The sequence below is a fragment of the Rhinopithecus roxellana genome, chromosome 8, assembly GCF_007565055.1.
Source record: "Rhinopithecus roxellana isolate Shanxi Qingling chromosome 8, ASM756505v1, whole genome shotgun sequence".
Classification (NCBI taxonomy): Eukaryota; Metazoa; Chordata; class Mammalia; order Primates; family Cercopithecidae; genus Rhinopithecus; species Rhinopithecus roxellana.
In genome coordinates, this window is record NC_044556.1 from 47,218,921 (window position 1) to 47,235,678 (window position 16,758).

At 44.6% G+C, this 16,758-nt stretch overlaps 1 non-coding gene across 1 annotated transcript; it reads right to left on the minus strand.

Moving 5' to 3' along the window:
• Positions 1–16,289: 16,289 nt before the first annotated feature.
• LOC115899312 lies at positions 16,290–16,479 on the minus strand. The gene has a single exon (XR_004059059.1). It is a non-coding gene; the product is annotated as a U2 spliceosomal RNA (small nuclear RNA).
• Between the last annotated feature and the right edge of the window lie 279 nt (positions 16,480–16,758).

Consider the following 16,758-nt stretch of genomic DNA (forward strand, 5'->3'; position numbering starts at 1 on the left):
TCAAACTCCTGACCTCAGGTGATCCACCCACCTCGGCCTCAGAAAGTGCTGGGATTACAGGCGTGAGCCACTGTGCATGGCCTATTTTTAAATTTAATTTTTATTTTTATCAAAGTAGAACAAGTACATAGTTTAAAAAGTCAAATAGATCAACATAGGTTATAATTAAACATTCTATTCTTCCCACATCTAATTCTTACTTCCCAGAGATAATTGCTGCAACTTTTTAACTTCCTCCTAGTATTTACCTCAAATTTCCGAAAACATGTTTATACTGCTATGTCTTGATTATTTAAAGTTTTAGGTATTTGTGAAAGCTAAAGCAATTCCATTTTGGATGCTAATCCACCATGTTGGCTTCTGATTAATCCCAGTTCTGGGAAGGCCTCTTAGATTTTAAGTTTACCTATTGTTCCTGGTGTAAGAGAAGGTATTACCACACATTCTGCCCTTAGCTCAAACAACCTTGATGTTATCATATCTATACATCCCTTCTGAACCACCCTTTCCCTGCAGTATAAAAGCCCCAGGTCTGGGGGTAATGGAGCAGGAAACCACCATCTCATCTCACTATTGCCCAAGACACACACATAGCCTCTGTTCATAAGTCTCCATTAAATGTTTATTTCTAAGAAACTGGACTTGTCAGCCTCTTTCTTTGGCCTCTCAGCTTCCTTGGACTTTTGGAACGGGTTTGCATAGGCCCGCCCACTGCCACAGTATTGTCTATTAACTTCCAACCATAAAAGATGAGGAGTTACTTCTTTTACATAATACTTCCTTCCCAAAACACACTTCTCCTGCCCCCAGCCCCTTGGAAATAACTATTATATCATAATAGTAGTTAAATTAACATTTAAGTTATCATCAATATTTACTCACAGTTTAGCCAAGAAGTATATTATATTTCCTTTCTTGTAAAACTTTTAATTTCCTTCAAATTAATAATGGCCTTATTTTTTCTTTTGTTTTAGTTTTCTAGTTGCTTATTCATCTCCAAATTCACTGTTGCAAATCTAACTCTTATTTCATTATGTTCCAACATGTCAGATATTCATTCTGTCTTAACATTTTTTTTTTTTTGAACAGAATCTCGCTCTGTCGCCCAGGCTGGAGTGCAGTGGCCAGATCTCCGCTCACTGGAAGCTCCGCCTCCTGGGTTCATGCCATTCTCCTGCCTCAGCCTCCCGAGTATCTGGGACTACAGGCACCCGCCACCGCGCCCAGCTAATTTTGTTTTGTGTATTTTAGTAGAGACGGAGTTTCATGGTGTTAGCCAGGATGGCCTCGATCTCCTGACCTCATGATCCGCCCGCCTCGGCCTCCCAAAGTGCTGGGATTACAGGCGTGAGCCACCGAGCCCGGCCTGTTATAACATTTTTTAAAGAAATATTCCTCTTGGGGCCGGGCGTGGTGGCTCACGCCTGTAACCCCAGCACTTTGGGAGGCCGAGGCGGGCGGATCACGAGGTCAGGAGATCGAGACCATCCTGGCTAACACGGTGAAACCCCGTCTCTACTAAAAATACAAAAAATTAGCCGGGCGCGCTGGCGGGCGTCTGTAGTCCCAGCTACTCGGGAGGCTGAGGCAGGAGAATGCAGTGAACCCGGGAGGCGGAGCTTGCAGTGAGCTGAGATCGCGCCGCTGCACTCCAGCCTGGGCGACAGAGCGAGACTCCGTCTCAAAAAAAAAAAAAAAAAAAAGAAGAAAAAAAGAAAAAGAAATATTCCTCTTGGAACCCTTTATCCTCCAGTTCTGAGTTCAACTGGCTCTTCTCCCTGGAAGCTTTTTAGTAACTTTCCTTTCTCCTGGGTGTTACATAATTTCATGATAAATGTATATTGGGTGTTTTTTTTTTTTTTTTTTTTTTTTGCGGGGGCGGGAGGCAGGGTTTTGAGAGAGTATCCCTCTGTTGCCCAGGCTGGAGTGCAGTGGTGCAATTTTGGTTCGGTGCAACCTGCACCTCCCGGGTTCAAGCAGTTCTTGTGCCTCAGCCTCACGAGTAGCTGGGATTACAAGTGCGGGCCACCACTTTCAGCTAATATTTGTATTTTTAAGAGATGGGATTTCACCATGTTGGCCAGGCTGGTCTCAAACTCCTGATCTCAGGTGATCTGCCCATCTTGGCCTCCCAAAGTGCTGGGATTACAGGTGTGAGCCACTGCACCTGGCTTCATCTTTTTTTTTTTTTTTGTCAGAGCAGGAGAATTTGAAGTTGTTCTTATTTATTGGAAAGGCACTCAGTGGTCTTACTTGTCTAAAAGCTTAGGCCTTTGAACTCTGAGACATTTTCTCATATTATGTCTTTGACGATTTTGTTCTCTATCTCTGGAACTCCTATTAATTGTGTGGTGAATCAAGCCAGGTGTGGTGGTTCACACCTGTAATCCCAGCGCTTTGGGAGGCTGAGGTGGGTAGATCACGAGGTCAGGAGATCAAGACCAGCTTGGCCAACACGGTGAAGCCCTGTCTCTACTAAAAATACAAAAATTAGCCAGGCGTGGTGGTGCATGCTTGTAATTCCAGCTACTCAGGAGGCTGAGGCAGGAAAATTGCTTGAACCTGGGAGGCAGAGGTTGCAGTGAACTGAGATCGTGCCACTGCACTCCAGCCTGGGTGGCCCAGCAAGACTCTGTCTTGGAAAAAAAAAAAAAAATTGTATGGTGACTCTTGTAGAGTGATCACTAATACCCTTAACTTTTCTTTTTTCCATCTCTTTGCTTTTTGTTCTACTTTTAGGGAGATTTTCTCAACTTTAATTTCCAATTTTTTCATTTAATTATTAATTTCTGTATTCATATTCTTATTTATTTTATTTTATTTTTGAGATGGAGTCTCACTTTGTCACCCAGGCTAGAATGCAGTGGTGTGATCTCGGCTTACTGCAACCTCTGCCTCCTAGGTTCAAGTGATTCTCCTGTTTCAGCCTCTCTAGTAGCTGAGATTAGAGGCACCTGCCACCACGCCTGGCTAATTTTTGTATTTTTAGTAGAGACAGGGATTCACCATGTTGTCCAGGCTGGTCTCGAACTCCTGACCTCAAGTGTTCCATCTGCCTCAGCCTCCCAAAGTGCTAGGATTACAGGTGTGAGCCACTGTACCCAGCCCTGCATTCATATAGTTAATTTTCATAGGCTTCTATCAATGTTATTTTAATATCAGTTTCTTTTTAAATGAATACATTATTTTTCATGATATTAACTTAGTTTTATTGTTGTTGTTTCCTTCTGCTCCCTGCCCTGTCTCTTATTTCCTCTGAGTTCCTTTTTCCAATTTGTTTATCTTTGTTTTCTGCTTTTGTGTGGAAGTTCTTTCTAAAATATTTGGTTATACTTGTCTATCCATTCACATTTAAGAGTGAGGCACTTGAAAGGTACGTGTAATATGTCTGCAAGCTTATTGACTGGTAGGCTGCATAGTGAGGGGATGGAACGGGGATGTGGCCATTTCCTACCATTTGTCAGTGTTGCTGAGCTGGTGTCCTAGCTGGTCAGTTTCTCCAGGAAAGAAAACTCTTACTTTTTACCTGAAGGTATACACAATTGTAAGATGAATGAAGGAGAGAAAAGAGTTGGTTTTGCGGGGAGGGTCTCGCTGTTTGAAATGCAGATTTTCACTTCTGCCGGTTTTCAAGACATCTGACTTGGCCTTAGTTATGCTTTGTGACTCTGAGTTTAGAGTAACTTTATTTTGACCTCTGTAGGCTAGAGTTGGGCAGGGGATTCAGCTGCTTTTAATACAACCTTCAACCAGTCTTCTGTTTTAGCCCTACTCTCACCCTCATTATCAAGGGTTCTTAGTACCTCCAGATTCAGAATCTTTGAAGGTTCTACAGTGTAAATCAGTCTCTTAATGTCCTGCAGGCAGTTAGGTTTTGATATTCTCCTTTCTGCTAATATATATATATATATATATATTTTTTTTTTTTTTTTTTTTTTTTTGAGGCAGAGTCTCACTCTGTTGCCCAGGCTGTAGTGCAATGGCATGATCTCCGCTCACTGCAACCTCTGCCTCCGGGGTTCAAGTGATTCTCCTGCCTCAGCCTCCCAAGCAGCTGGGATTACAGGTGCGTGCCACCATATCTGGCTAATTTTTGTAGTTTTTGTAGAGACAGGGTTTCACCATGTTGGCCAAGTTGGTCTTGAACTCCTGACCTCAGGTAATTCGCCTCCCTGGGCCTCCCAAAGTGCTGGGATTACAGGCGTAAGCCACCACTCCCAGCCCTGCTAAGATAATTATTGGGGGTCTCTGAAGGGGACCCCAGTAAGAGCATTCCTTCTTTGTTCTAAGGTCCTGAACACATTGAGAAATCAAGCAAAAAATAAATATAGAGGTCAACATATCACCTTTATTATTGCTTGAGACCAGACTCGAGGATGTGGGTTAGTATGGGAGTCAATGAGCCTGCTAACTGGCCGGGCGCAGCTCACACCTGTAATCCCAGCACTTTGGGAGGCCGCATCACCTGAGGTCAGGAGTTCAAGACCAGCCTTCCCAACATGGAGAAACCCCCCCCCCCCCATCTCTATTAAAAAATAAAAATAAAAATTAGCTGAGTGTGGTGGTGGGTGCCTGTAATACCAGCTACTTGAGAGATCACGCCACTGCACTCCAGCCTGGGCAACAGAGTGAAACTCGGTCTCAAAAAAAAAAAAAAAAAAAAAAAAAAAAAAAAAAAAAAAAAGCCAGGCGTGGTGGCTCACGCTTGTAATCCCAATACTTTGGGAGGCCAAGGTAGTCTGATCACCTGAGGTCGGGAGTTCAAGACCAGCCTGACCAACATGGAGAAACTCCCGTCTTTACTAAAAATACAAAATTAGCTGGGTATGGTGACGCATGCCTGAAATTCCAGCTACTTGGGAGGCCGAGGTAGGAGAATCACTTGAACCTGGGAGGCAGAGGTTGCGGTAAGCCAAGATGGTGCCATTGCACTGCAGCCTGGGCAACAAGAGCGAAACTCCGTCTCAAAAAAAAAAAAAAAAAAAGAGCCTGCTAACTGTATCCCAGGATCAGGCAGCCTGGGCAGATCTCAGCATGGAGGAAAAAGGCAGAAAATGTGTTCTGATGGGCAGGCTCCTCTTTCCAAGAGCAAGAGGATAGAACTGAGTGGGACAGTCCTTTAAGAGTGGATGAACACTCAAGCCTGTAATCCCAACACTTTGGGAGGCCGAGACAGGCGGATCATGAGGTCAGGAGATCGAGATCATCCTGGCTAACACGGTGAAACCCCGTCTCTACTAAAAAATACAAAAAAAACTAGGCAGGCGAGGTGGCGGGCGCCTGTAGTCCCAGCTACTCGGGAGGCTGAGGCAGGAGAATGGCATGAACCCGGGAGGTGGAGCTTGCAGTGAGCCGAGATCGGGCCACTGCACTCCAGCCTGGGCGACAGAGCAACACTTGGTATCAAAAAAAAAAAAAAAACAAAAACAAACAAACAAACAAAAAAAAAACAAAAAAGAGTGGATGAACAAAGGGCTGAAAAAGGCCCACTTACATGAATTAAGTCTCTTCATAAGAAGGAAAACCGGCCGGGCGTGATGTCTCATGCCTGTAATCCCAGCACTTTAGGAGGCTGAGGCAGGCAGATCACAAGGTCAGGAAATTGAGACCATCCTAGCTAACACAGTTAAACCCCATTTCTTTTCTTTTCTCTTTTCTTTTCTTTTCTTATCCCTTTCCTTTCCTTTCCTTTCCTTTCCTTTCCTTTCCTTTCCTTTCCTTTCCTTTCCTTTCCTTTCCTTTCCTTTTCCTTCCTTTCCTTTCCTTTTCCTCCCCTCCCCTCCCCTCTCCTCCCCTCTCCTCTCTTCTCCTCTCGAGACCTATTTTCACTCTTGTTGTCCAGACTGGAGTACAATGTGGCTCACTGCAACTTCTGCCTCCCTGGTTCAAGCAATTCTCCTGCCTCAGCCTCCTGAGTAGCTGCGATTACAGATACCCGCCACCATGCCTGGCTAATTTTTTGTATTTTAGTAGAGATGGGTTTTCACCATGTTGGCCAGGCTGGTCGTGAATTTCTGACCTCAGGTGATCTGCCTGCCTCAGCCTCCCAAAATGCTGGGATTACAGGCGTGAGACACTGCGCCCAGCCAGTTAAACCCCATTTCTACTAAAAATACAAAAAATTAGCTGGGCATGGTGCTGTGTGCCTGTAGTCCCAGATATTCGGGAGGCTGAGGCAGGAGAATTGCTTGAACCTGGGAGGCGGAAGCTGCAGTGATCTGAGATCGCGCCACTGCACTCCATGCTGGGCAACAGAACATGACTCTGTCTCAAAAAAAAAAAAAAAAGAAGGAAAACCTCAGAAGTAAAGAAGTATATCTGAATTACATTTTTCATCAGCTTTACAGATTCCAAAATTTTGTTGAGGTCTCTCCTCAGTTATCTTCTTGCTCATTCTCTTTGTCCTTCTGCATTTAGATCTTATTCTTTCAAAGTCATTTTAGTAAGATTTGGGAGGAAATACAGGTATATATAGATATTAAATTCTCCATATTTAACCATAAGTTTCCAGTTTTTATTTATTTACTGAGTGCAGTGGCAAAATGACAGCTCACTCTAGCCTCAACCTACTGGGCTCAAGCGATCCTCCCATCCCAGCCTCCTGAGTAGCTGGGACCACAGGTGGGCACCACCACGGCCAGCTAATTTTTTATTTTTTGTAGATACAGGGTCTCGCCATGTTGCCCAGGCTGGTCTTGAACTCCTGAAGCAATCCTCCTCAGCCTTCCAAAGTGAGATTACAGGTGTGAGCCCTATGCTTGGCCTTTTTTTTTTTTTTTTGAGATGGAGTTTCGCTCTTGTTGCCCAGGTTGCAGTACAATGGCATCATCTTGGCTCACTGTAACCTCTGCCTCCCAGGTTCAAGCGATTCTCCTACCTCAGCCTCCTGAGTAGCTGGGATTATAGGTGCCTGCCGCCACACCCAGCTAATTTTTATATTTTTTTTAGTAGAGACGGGGTTTCACCATGTTGGCCAGGCTGGTTGCGAACTCCTGACCTCAGGTGATCCACCTGCCTCGACCTCCGAAAATGCTGGGATTACAGGTGTGAGCCACCGTGCCCACCCTTTTTTTTTTTTTTTTTTAATAGAGACAGGATCTTGTTATATTGCACAGGCTGGTTTAGAACTTCTGGGCTCAAGCAATCCTCTGCCTCCGCCTTCCAAAGTGCTGTGATTACAGGTGTCAGCCACTGGGCCTAGCCTCAAGTTATTTTTTGAAGGTAACCTTGTTACCAAAATTACAAATTTAGCCAGGCACCGTGGCTCATGCCTGTAATCTCAACACTTTTGGAGGCCGAGGTGGGTGGATCATTTGAGGTCAGGAGTTCGAGACCAGCCTGGCCAACATAGGGAAACCCTGTCGCTACTAAAAATACAAAAATTAGCTGAGCATGCTGGCACATGCCTGTAATCCCAGCTATTTGGGAGGTTAAGGCAGGAGAATCACTTGAACCTGGGAGGCAGAGATTGCAGTGAGCTAAGATTGCCCCATTGCACTCTAGCCTAGGCAACAAGACCAAAACTCCATCTCAAAAACAAAATACAAAAATTAGCCGGGCGTGATGGTGCACTCCTGTAATCCCAGCTACTCAGGAGGCTGAGGCAGGAAAATTGCTTGAACCCGTAGGTGGAGGTTGTAGTGAGCCAATATCATGCCATTGTTCTCTAGCCTGGGCAACAGAATTACTGTGTTTATCCAGTAGCACAGATGACAAAGAGTTGCCTTAAGATAAATTTATAAATTTTTTTTTTTTTTGATATGGAGCCTCTCTCTTTGTTGCCCAGGCTGAAGTGCAGTGGGCAAACTCAGCTCACTGCAACCTCCACCTCCCAAGTTCAAGCGATTCTCCTGCCTCAGCCTCCTGAGTAGCTGGGATTACAGGCATGCGCCACCACGCCCAGCTAATTTTTGTGTTTTTAGTAGAGACGGGGTCTCGATCTCCTGACCTCGTGATCCATCTGCCTCAGATTCCCAAAGTGCTGGGATTACAGGCGTGAGCCACCGCGCCCGGCCAAAATCTTTAAATCATATCTATTTGAATTGCAATATGGATTTGTTTCTAGGAGACTTACTCTTCTAATTTTGTTTGACTTTGGCTAATGTTAGAACTTGTTTACACTCACTTCCTTAGCATGTAGAGAGGTGATTCAAACTGGGAAAGCTCAACCTAGAATTTTATTTTTGCAGATATTCCACAGAATTTTGTATTCGTGTGGCAGTAATCAAGAGTTTACTGTAACAATATGCAATCTTCTCTCTTCACCATTTACTGACAATCTCTACAGAGAAGAGGATCCCAAATTAAAGAAAAAACTTGAAACATCCTGGAAAATATAGGGTAGTTTGATCATTTTATAGTTTTCATGCTGCCAATCAGAATCTTTTCTAAAAATTATTTGATAAAGATATTCGACAAAGGTTTAATAGATTAATCAAGTTTACTAGGCTGGTTGCAGTGGCTCATGCCTGTAATCTCAGCACTTTGGGAGGCCTAGGTGGGAGGATCACTTGAGCTCACGAGTTCCAGACCAGCCTGGACAACATGGTGAAACTCTGTCTCTACTGAAAATACAAAAACAAAAACAAAAACAAAAAAACCCCAAAACTAACCGGGCGTGGTGGTGCATGCCTATAGTCCCAGCTACTTGGGGAGCTGAGGTGGGAGAATAATTTGAGCCTGGTATGTATAGGTTGCAATCAGCTGAGATCCCACCACTGCACTTCAACCTGGGTGATAGAGCCAGACCCTGTCTCAAAAAAAAAAAAAAAAAGTTTACTTATTAGTCATCCTGGAGTTTTTGTATCTCAGTGGGAGTCATAAGATTGAGTATCTATTTGTGGCATTTTGAGCATCAATAGGTAATAAGAATGATGTTTTAGGGAGCAGAACTTTTTGTGCACCCATGAATTAAACAGGATTATATTGGTCACCTTTGGAAAAACAGTTGAACTTCGAAAAAGAGGAAATAGAGGAAATGAATTTGAGTTTCATATTTACAAATTACTAATCACTACCTCTTGTTTTAGTTATCTTCTAGTTATCTATTGTTGTTACTGTTTACTTATTTATTAATAACTAATAAACTACCTTAAAAATGAGTAGTTTAAAACAACAACTATGCTTTATGTATTCAAGATTCTTTTGCTGTTGTTGTTGTTTGTTTGAGACAGGGTCTTACTCTGTCACCCAGGCTGGAGTGCAGTGGCATGATCTTGGCTCATTGCAGCCTGGACCTTCATGGCTTAAGTGGTTCTCCTACCTCAGCCTCCCAAGTAACTGAGACGACAGGTGTATGCCACGATGCCTGGCTAATTTTTTGTATTTTTTGTGGAGATGGATTTTTGCCATGTTGCCTACGGTGGTCTCAAACGCTTGTGCTCAAACAATCTGCCTGCCTCTGCCTCCCAAAGTGTTAGGATTATAGGCGTGAGCCACCACATCTGGCCTTACTCAAGATTCTTTTTTTTTTTTTTGAGACGGAGTTTCGCTCGTGTTGCCCATCCTGGAGTGCAATGGCGTGATCTGGGCTCGCTGCAACCTCCACCTCCCGGATTCAAGCGATTCTCCTGTCTCAGCCTCCTGAATAGCTGGGATTACAGGCGTGCGCCACCACACCCGGCTAATTTTTGTATTTTTGGTAGAGACGGGGTTTCACCATGTTGGTCAGCTGGTCTCGAACTCCTTGACATCGTGATCTGGCCACCCTGGCCTCCCAAAGTGCAAGGATTATAGGCATGAGCCACCACATCTGGACTTACTCAAGATTCTTTAGGCCAGGTGTGATGGCTCATGCCTGTAATCCCAGTGCTTTGGGAGGCCGAGGCAGATGGATCACCTGAGGTTGGGAGTTTGAGACCAGCCTGACCAACATGGAGAAACCCCGTCTCTGCTAAAAAAAAAAATACAAAATTAGCTGGGCATGGTGGTGCATGCCTGAAATCCCAGTTACTCAGGAGCCTGAGGCAGGAGAATTACTTGAACTCAGGAGGCAGGGGTTGCAGTGAGCAAAGATCATGCCATTGTACTCCGGCCTGGGCAACAAGAGCAAAACTCTGTCTCAAAGAAAAAGAAAAAAAAGAAAAAAAAAAGAGAAATATTCTTGAATTTGGCCAGAGCATAGTGGAATAGCCTGTCTCCTCCACATGGTGTTGACTGGGCAGCTCAACAAAAGGCTGGAGGATCCAAGTCAACTTCACTTGCATGGCTGGGGCCTGCACTGGTTGGCTGGGACAGCTGGAGGATGTCTGGGCTCTCTATCCCTTCATAATCTCTCATTTCCCAGGGCCTCTGTCTACAATGAAAGATACATGGCCACTTTCTCCAATAGGGTAGTTAGACTTCTTTATACAAGAAATGGCTTCCCAAAGAGCAAAACAGAAACTGCCAGGTCTCTTAAGGAATAGGCCCAGAACTGGCACAGTGCTATTTCCACTGCATTCTATTGGTGAAAGCAAGTCACAAGACTAGCCCAGATTCAAGAGAAAAAGAAACAGACTCCACCTCCTGATGGGAAGAGTGTGGTGTGTGCACAGGGATGGGAAAAACTGTTGATGACTATTTTTCTACTTTTGCAGACAATTTACCACACCACTGAACCTCATAAAATTCAGTTTTGTTTTGTTTTTGTAAAAGTAACTCACTTTAGATCTACAGATAGAATATAAATATATAGACATATATCCCCTAACTCTAAGGTCCTGTACAAATATAAAAACCTACATTGCCTTAAAAGGTGTTGATCTGGAAATTTCTCAAAGCATATTAGCACAGTGGGCATCTAGAATTATTGGTGTTCTCTGGGTGTTGATCATCTCTCCTGGTACTAAGGAGAGCAGGAGTGATCCTGCTGGGTGGTTTTCTGGGACAGGATTTCTCAGTGGTACGAGTGGGAATGATTTCTGGTGGTTCCAAGTGAGTTTAAACTCTGGAGAAAATGCATTAGTTGCACTGGCCTACCTTTATTTATCTTTAAACTGCAAATTAACTAGTTTAGAAAAGAGAAAGTTAAAAAGTTAAGAGAACAGCAGAACAGCAGTCTGTAGTTATTCTTTTTTTCTTTTTAGACAGAGTCTCGCTCTGTCACTCAGGCTGGAGTACAATGGTGCAGTCTCGGCTCACTGCAATCTCCGCCTCCCAGGTTCAAGCGTTTCTCCTGCCTCAGCCTCCCAAGTAGCTGGGATTATGTGTGTGTAGTGTGTGCCACCACACCCAGCTAATTTTTGTAGTTTTAGTAGAGACGGGGTTTCATCATGTTGGCCAGGGTGATTTCGATCTCCTGACCTTGTGATCTGCCCGCCTCGACCTCCCACAGTGCTGGGATTACAGGCGTGAGCCACTGTACCTGGCTTATAGTTATTCTTAACTCCTACTCCATCACCTATTCCCCCAAGAAAGCATCAACCAAATTATTTCCTAATAGAAGTATGAATTTAAAGGCCAGACACGGTGGCTCACGCCTGTAATCCCAGCACGTTGGGAGGCCAAGGTGGGCAGATCACGAGGTCGGGAGATCGAGACCATCCTGGACAACATGGTGAAACCCCATCTCTACTAAAAATACAAAAATTAGCCAGGCGTGGTGTCGTGTGCCTGTAATCTCATCTACTTGGGAGGCTGCGGCAGGAGAATTGCTTGAACCAGGGAGTCAGAGGTTGCAGTGGGCCGAGATCATGCCACTGTACTCCAGCCTGGCGACAGAGCAAGACTCTGTCAACAACAACAACAACAACAACAACAACAACAACAACAACAACAAAAGAAATACGAATTTAAATTAGTAGCTGAGACTTATTTGAGGTATGATCAATTATTAAACCTGTCTTAAATACCCACTCTGTGCTCAACACTGTGCCCACTCCTATGAGTGATGCCAGAGAAAGCCAAGTTACTGACTTAATTTCCCTCTAGGAAATTCCAATCTAGTTGGGAGCAATCAGAATTAAATAACATATATGAGTGCCTCACACCTGTAATCCCAGCACTTTGGGAGGCCGAAGTAGGCGGATCACCTGAGGTCAGGAGTTCAAGACCAGCCTGGCCAACATGGTGAAACTCCATCTCTACTAAAAATACAAAACTTAGCCATGCGTGGTGGTGCACAGCTGTAGTCCCAGCTACTCAGGAGGCTGAGGCAGGAGAGTTGCTTGAGCCGAGGAGGTGGAGGTTGCAGTGAGCCAGGATCTCACCACTTAATTCCAGCCTGGGCGACAGAGTGAGCTCTGTCTCAAAAAAATGAAAACACACACACACACACAAACATAAATGAGATGTTGCAAGGCATCATAGGGTAAATGCTAAACGAGTAGAACATTTAATAAGTGCTGAGAACATTTAACAAGTGGAGGGAAACTTGTTTAAGGTAGAAAATAGCGTAAGCAAAACTAAAAGGATCTGAATGACTATCACCTGTCATTACAGAACAAAAAGGATACTAGTGAGATTTTGTTTGCTTTTTATTTTTTTTTTGAGATGGAGTCTAGCTCTGTCACCCAGGCTGGAGTGCAGTGGCGCAATCTTGGCTCACCACAACCTCTGCCTCCTGGGTTCAAGCGATTCTCCTGTTTCAGCCTCCCAAGTAGCTGGGATTACAGGTGTCCACCACCACGCCTGGCTAATTTTTTTTGTATTTTTGGTAGAGACGAGGTCCACCATGTTGGACAGGCTAGTTTCGAACTCCTGACCTCAAGTGATCTGCCTGCCTTGGCCTCCCAAAGTGCTAGGATTACAGGTGTAAGCCACTGTGCCCAGCCCACTAGTGAGATTTGATCAGAAAAATGTGTGCTAGGAAGTTGTTCTAATTACTATTGCTACCCTAACAACACCGGATTTAGATATTTAAAAGAATAATGATTATTTTATTATTTCTGGTGATTTCTGTGGCACAGGAGTTTGGGAAAGGCTGAGCTGGCTGGTTCTGACTCATGATCTCTCCCAAGGTCAGATGGTGGCTGCAGCTGGAATGGTGGTTGAAGAAGCTGGGGGCTGGCTGGGCACCTCTCACTCTCTTTACGTAGTCTCAAGGCTTCTCCAGGTGATTGCCTTTATAGGTTAGTTTGGGCTTTCTCAGAGGGTAGGTATTTGGAGAGAGCCACTGTCATATGTCCCCAGGAAGCAGACTGAGATGTCGGGACATTTGTTGTTGAGTGATACTGGGACCATTACCTGTGGAAGGGAGGAGAAAGAAGCAGGATTAAGTAGAGAGAGAAACTGAATGGCATTGCTGTCCTAACGGAGGCCTCAGCTGACCCCGACAGGTCAGCTGTGCTCTGGAGCTAGGATGACCCTTCTGAGTTTGTCTAAATCTGGGCAAAAGGGCAGGCTGGTCCTTTACATCTCTGTGTTAATCACTCACTGGATTCAGGCTTCCCCAAAAGGAGGTATAACCTTGAGTGAGGTAATCTTGAGCCAAGGCAGTCCCCTACGAGGGCTGACAGTTTAGGGTCATCTTCCAGTAGTACTCCCAGTAGCTACAGGAACAAGTTCCTCATTCCTGAAGGAAAAGGTGGGTGGTACATCACAGTGTCCACCACAGTTCTAACACCATCTGTGGCTTTCCATAGAGGGACTCAGCCATTTTGTATGGACCTGGCAGAGAGGAAGCTGGGGGAATAAATGTCCAATCTCACTTTCCTCCTGACTTGATTTCCTATCAGGACCAAGTCCAGGAAGCCATAGGACTTCACGCAGTCCATATAGGTTCTGCCTTACAGAACAGTGTGGAGAAGAGTGAAGAGTAGATCTAGAAGTGCAAACAATATATTCAGCAGCAGTAGATGAGCTTGGTTTTTGAATGTTAAAGGCATGTTGAATTTAATAGTATCCTGAGGGGCCAGGTGCGGTGGCTCACACCTGTAATCCCAGCACTTTGGGAGGCCCAGGCGGGCGGTACACAAGGTCAGGAGATCAAGACCATCCTGGCTAACATGGTGAAACCCCGTCTCTACTAAAAATACAAAAAATTGGCCAGGTGTGGTGGTGGGCACCTGTAGTCCCAGCTACTTGGGATGCTGAGGCAGGAGAATAGCGTGAACCCGGGAGGCGGAGCTTGCAGTGAGCCGAGATCAGGCCACTGCACTCCAGCCTGCGAGACAGCAAGACTGCATCTCAAAAAAAAAAAAAAAAAAATTATATCTATATAATAATAATAATAATATACCGATGGAGCTTTCTTACTGGTAGATTAAAGGAGTTTCTGAATCACTCTCTCACCTGCTCCACTTAACTAGGCTACTTTTTTTTTTTTTTTTTTTTTTGAGACAGAATCTTGCTTTGTTGCCCAGGCTAGAGTTCAATAGCATGATCTTGGCTCACTGGAACCTCCACCTCCTGGGTTCAAGTGATTCTTGTGCCTCAGCCTCCCAGATAGCTGGGATTATAGATAGGCATGTGACAACACGCCCGGCTAATTTTTGTATTTTTAGTAGAGATGGGGTTTCACCATGTTGGCCAGGCTGGTCTCAAACTCCTGGCCTCAAGTGGTTTGCCCACCTTGGCCTCCCAAAATGCTGGGATTACAGGCGAGAGACACCGTGCCCACCTTAACTTGGTTACTTAACCTCACTTTTCATTTTGCCATTTAAATCTTACCTAATTACTTCAGCTTAAAGAGTGATCTGATCTGGTACATGAGTTTGGCTTTGGCTTTTCTCCTGACTAAATTTCACTCTTTTTTTTTTTCTTTGAGACGAAGTCTCGCTCTGTTGACCAGGCTGGAGTGCAGTGGCACGATCTCGGCTCACTGCAAGCTCCGCCTCCCGGGTTCACGGCATTCTCCTGCCTCAGCCTCCCGAGTAGCTGGGACTACAGGCGCCCGCCACCGCGCCCGGCTAATTTTGTTTTGTGTATTTTAGTAGAGACGGAGTTTTATGGTGTTAGCCAGGATGGCCTCGATCTCCTGACCTCGTGATCCACCCGCCTCCGCCTCCCAGAGTGCTGGGATTACAGGCATGAGCCACCGCGCCCCGCCCTATGGTGTACTTTCTGCAGCCACTATTCAATGGTAAAATGAGTTCATGGCCTTTCTTCAGATTATTTCCAGGATACAATTTAACCCCAATCTTCATCTTTTATTTGAAACCCTACCATCTGACATCAGTAATAATTTCTTCCATCTCTTCTTTGGCTTCCATACATTTTTTTCCTTCTTTACCCACTCCTCAGTTTCCTTGAGGACTTTGGTAGACAATCCCTCCCTCCTCTCTTTTCCCCTTCAACCTTGTTTTGCTCTCCTTTGCCTGGGAGTCCTTGGACATTTTATTTAATTTTTTTTTGAGATAGAGTCTCACTTTGTCGCCCAGGTTGGAGTGCGGTGGCACCATCCTGGCTCACTCTGTCGCTCAGGCTCATTGCAATCTCCCGCTCCTGGGTTTAAGGGATTCTAGCGCCTCAGTCTCCCGAGAAGTTGGGATTACGGGCACGCCCCACCGTGTCCGGCTAATTTTTGTATTTTTAGTAGAGACGGGGGTTTCACCATGTTGGCCAGGCTGGTCTCGAACTCCTGACCTCAGGTGACCACCCGCCTCGGCCTCCTAAAGTGCTGGGATTACAGGCATGACCCACGGTGCCCAGCCAGTATTTACATTTTAAATGTAATCCTCTTTGAGGAGCAGTGTGTCTCTGTTGGGAGTGGAGTAGGGAAGGTGGAGTTGTGAGGATTCTGTTGGAAAGCCAAAGATCTCTAACCTTAGAAACAGGAAAAATAGCAACCAGTTCTGTGAGGTATGGGACTAATTCCCCCACTTCCCACCTGCTTCCCCATATCATTTGGAATTTATTTGGTTATTTATCCTGAGAATGATGTAAGGGAATAAGAATGATAGAATTTAAGCAAGAGCTAAGAAAAAAGACCCTCAAGACAAAATTTTAAAAGATAATTCTTTTTTTTTTTTTTTTTTTTTTGAGACAGAGTTTGGCTTTTGTTGCTCAGCCTGGAGTGCAATAGCATGATTTCGGTTCACTGCAAACTCCGCCTCCCAGGTTAAAGCAATTCTCCTGTCTCAGCCTCTGGAGTAGCTGGGATTACAGGCGCCCGCCACCACACCCGGCTAACATTTTGTATTTTTTGTAGAGACGAGGTTTCACCATATTAGTCAGGCTGCTCTCGAACTCCTGACCTCAGGTGATCCCACCGCCTTGGCCTTCCAAAGTGCTGGGATTACAGGTGTGAGCCACCACACCCGGCTAAAAGATAATTCTTATCTCACTCTTTAATATCCCATCCCACATAGACAAACTGGTTTTTTTTTTTTTTCCTTCTTCTGTCTTGAACACTAAATTTTAATCCCCTGAGGGGATGCACTGTTCCTGGAGGTACTGTGATACTAGGTGGATGCGTTAAGTGAACAAGAAAGCTCCTATTGCGTCTTGCTGCTCCCAAAATCCATTTAATATATTGGACTTGGATAGAAAATATATCAGATATTAAACTGTTAAGAACAGATCCTACACTTGATCTTAGCCAAAAGGCAGAGAAGAAGCGATAAACACTTTTAAAAGCACACTTTACCTACAGATTTCCATGGAAACCAACCAAGGGAAATTAGAGAGGCATTGCTGTGCCATTTCTATGCTAATTAATGTCTGATTTTCATTAGGCCAGCGTTGTTTTTCCTCCAAGGTCTTAGCGTTTATTACAGCAAAAATGAACTCAGTAACAATTCCTCCAGGATAGTTTTATTTAAATATTATTAACTTACATACTTCACCCAACTGCTTTCAAAATTGTTGTCTTTTATGGTGTTAAACTACCATCTTTAA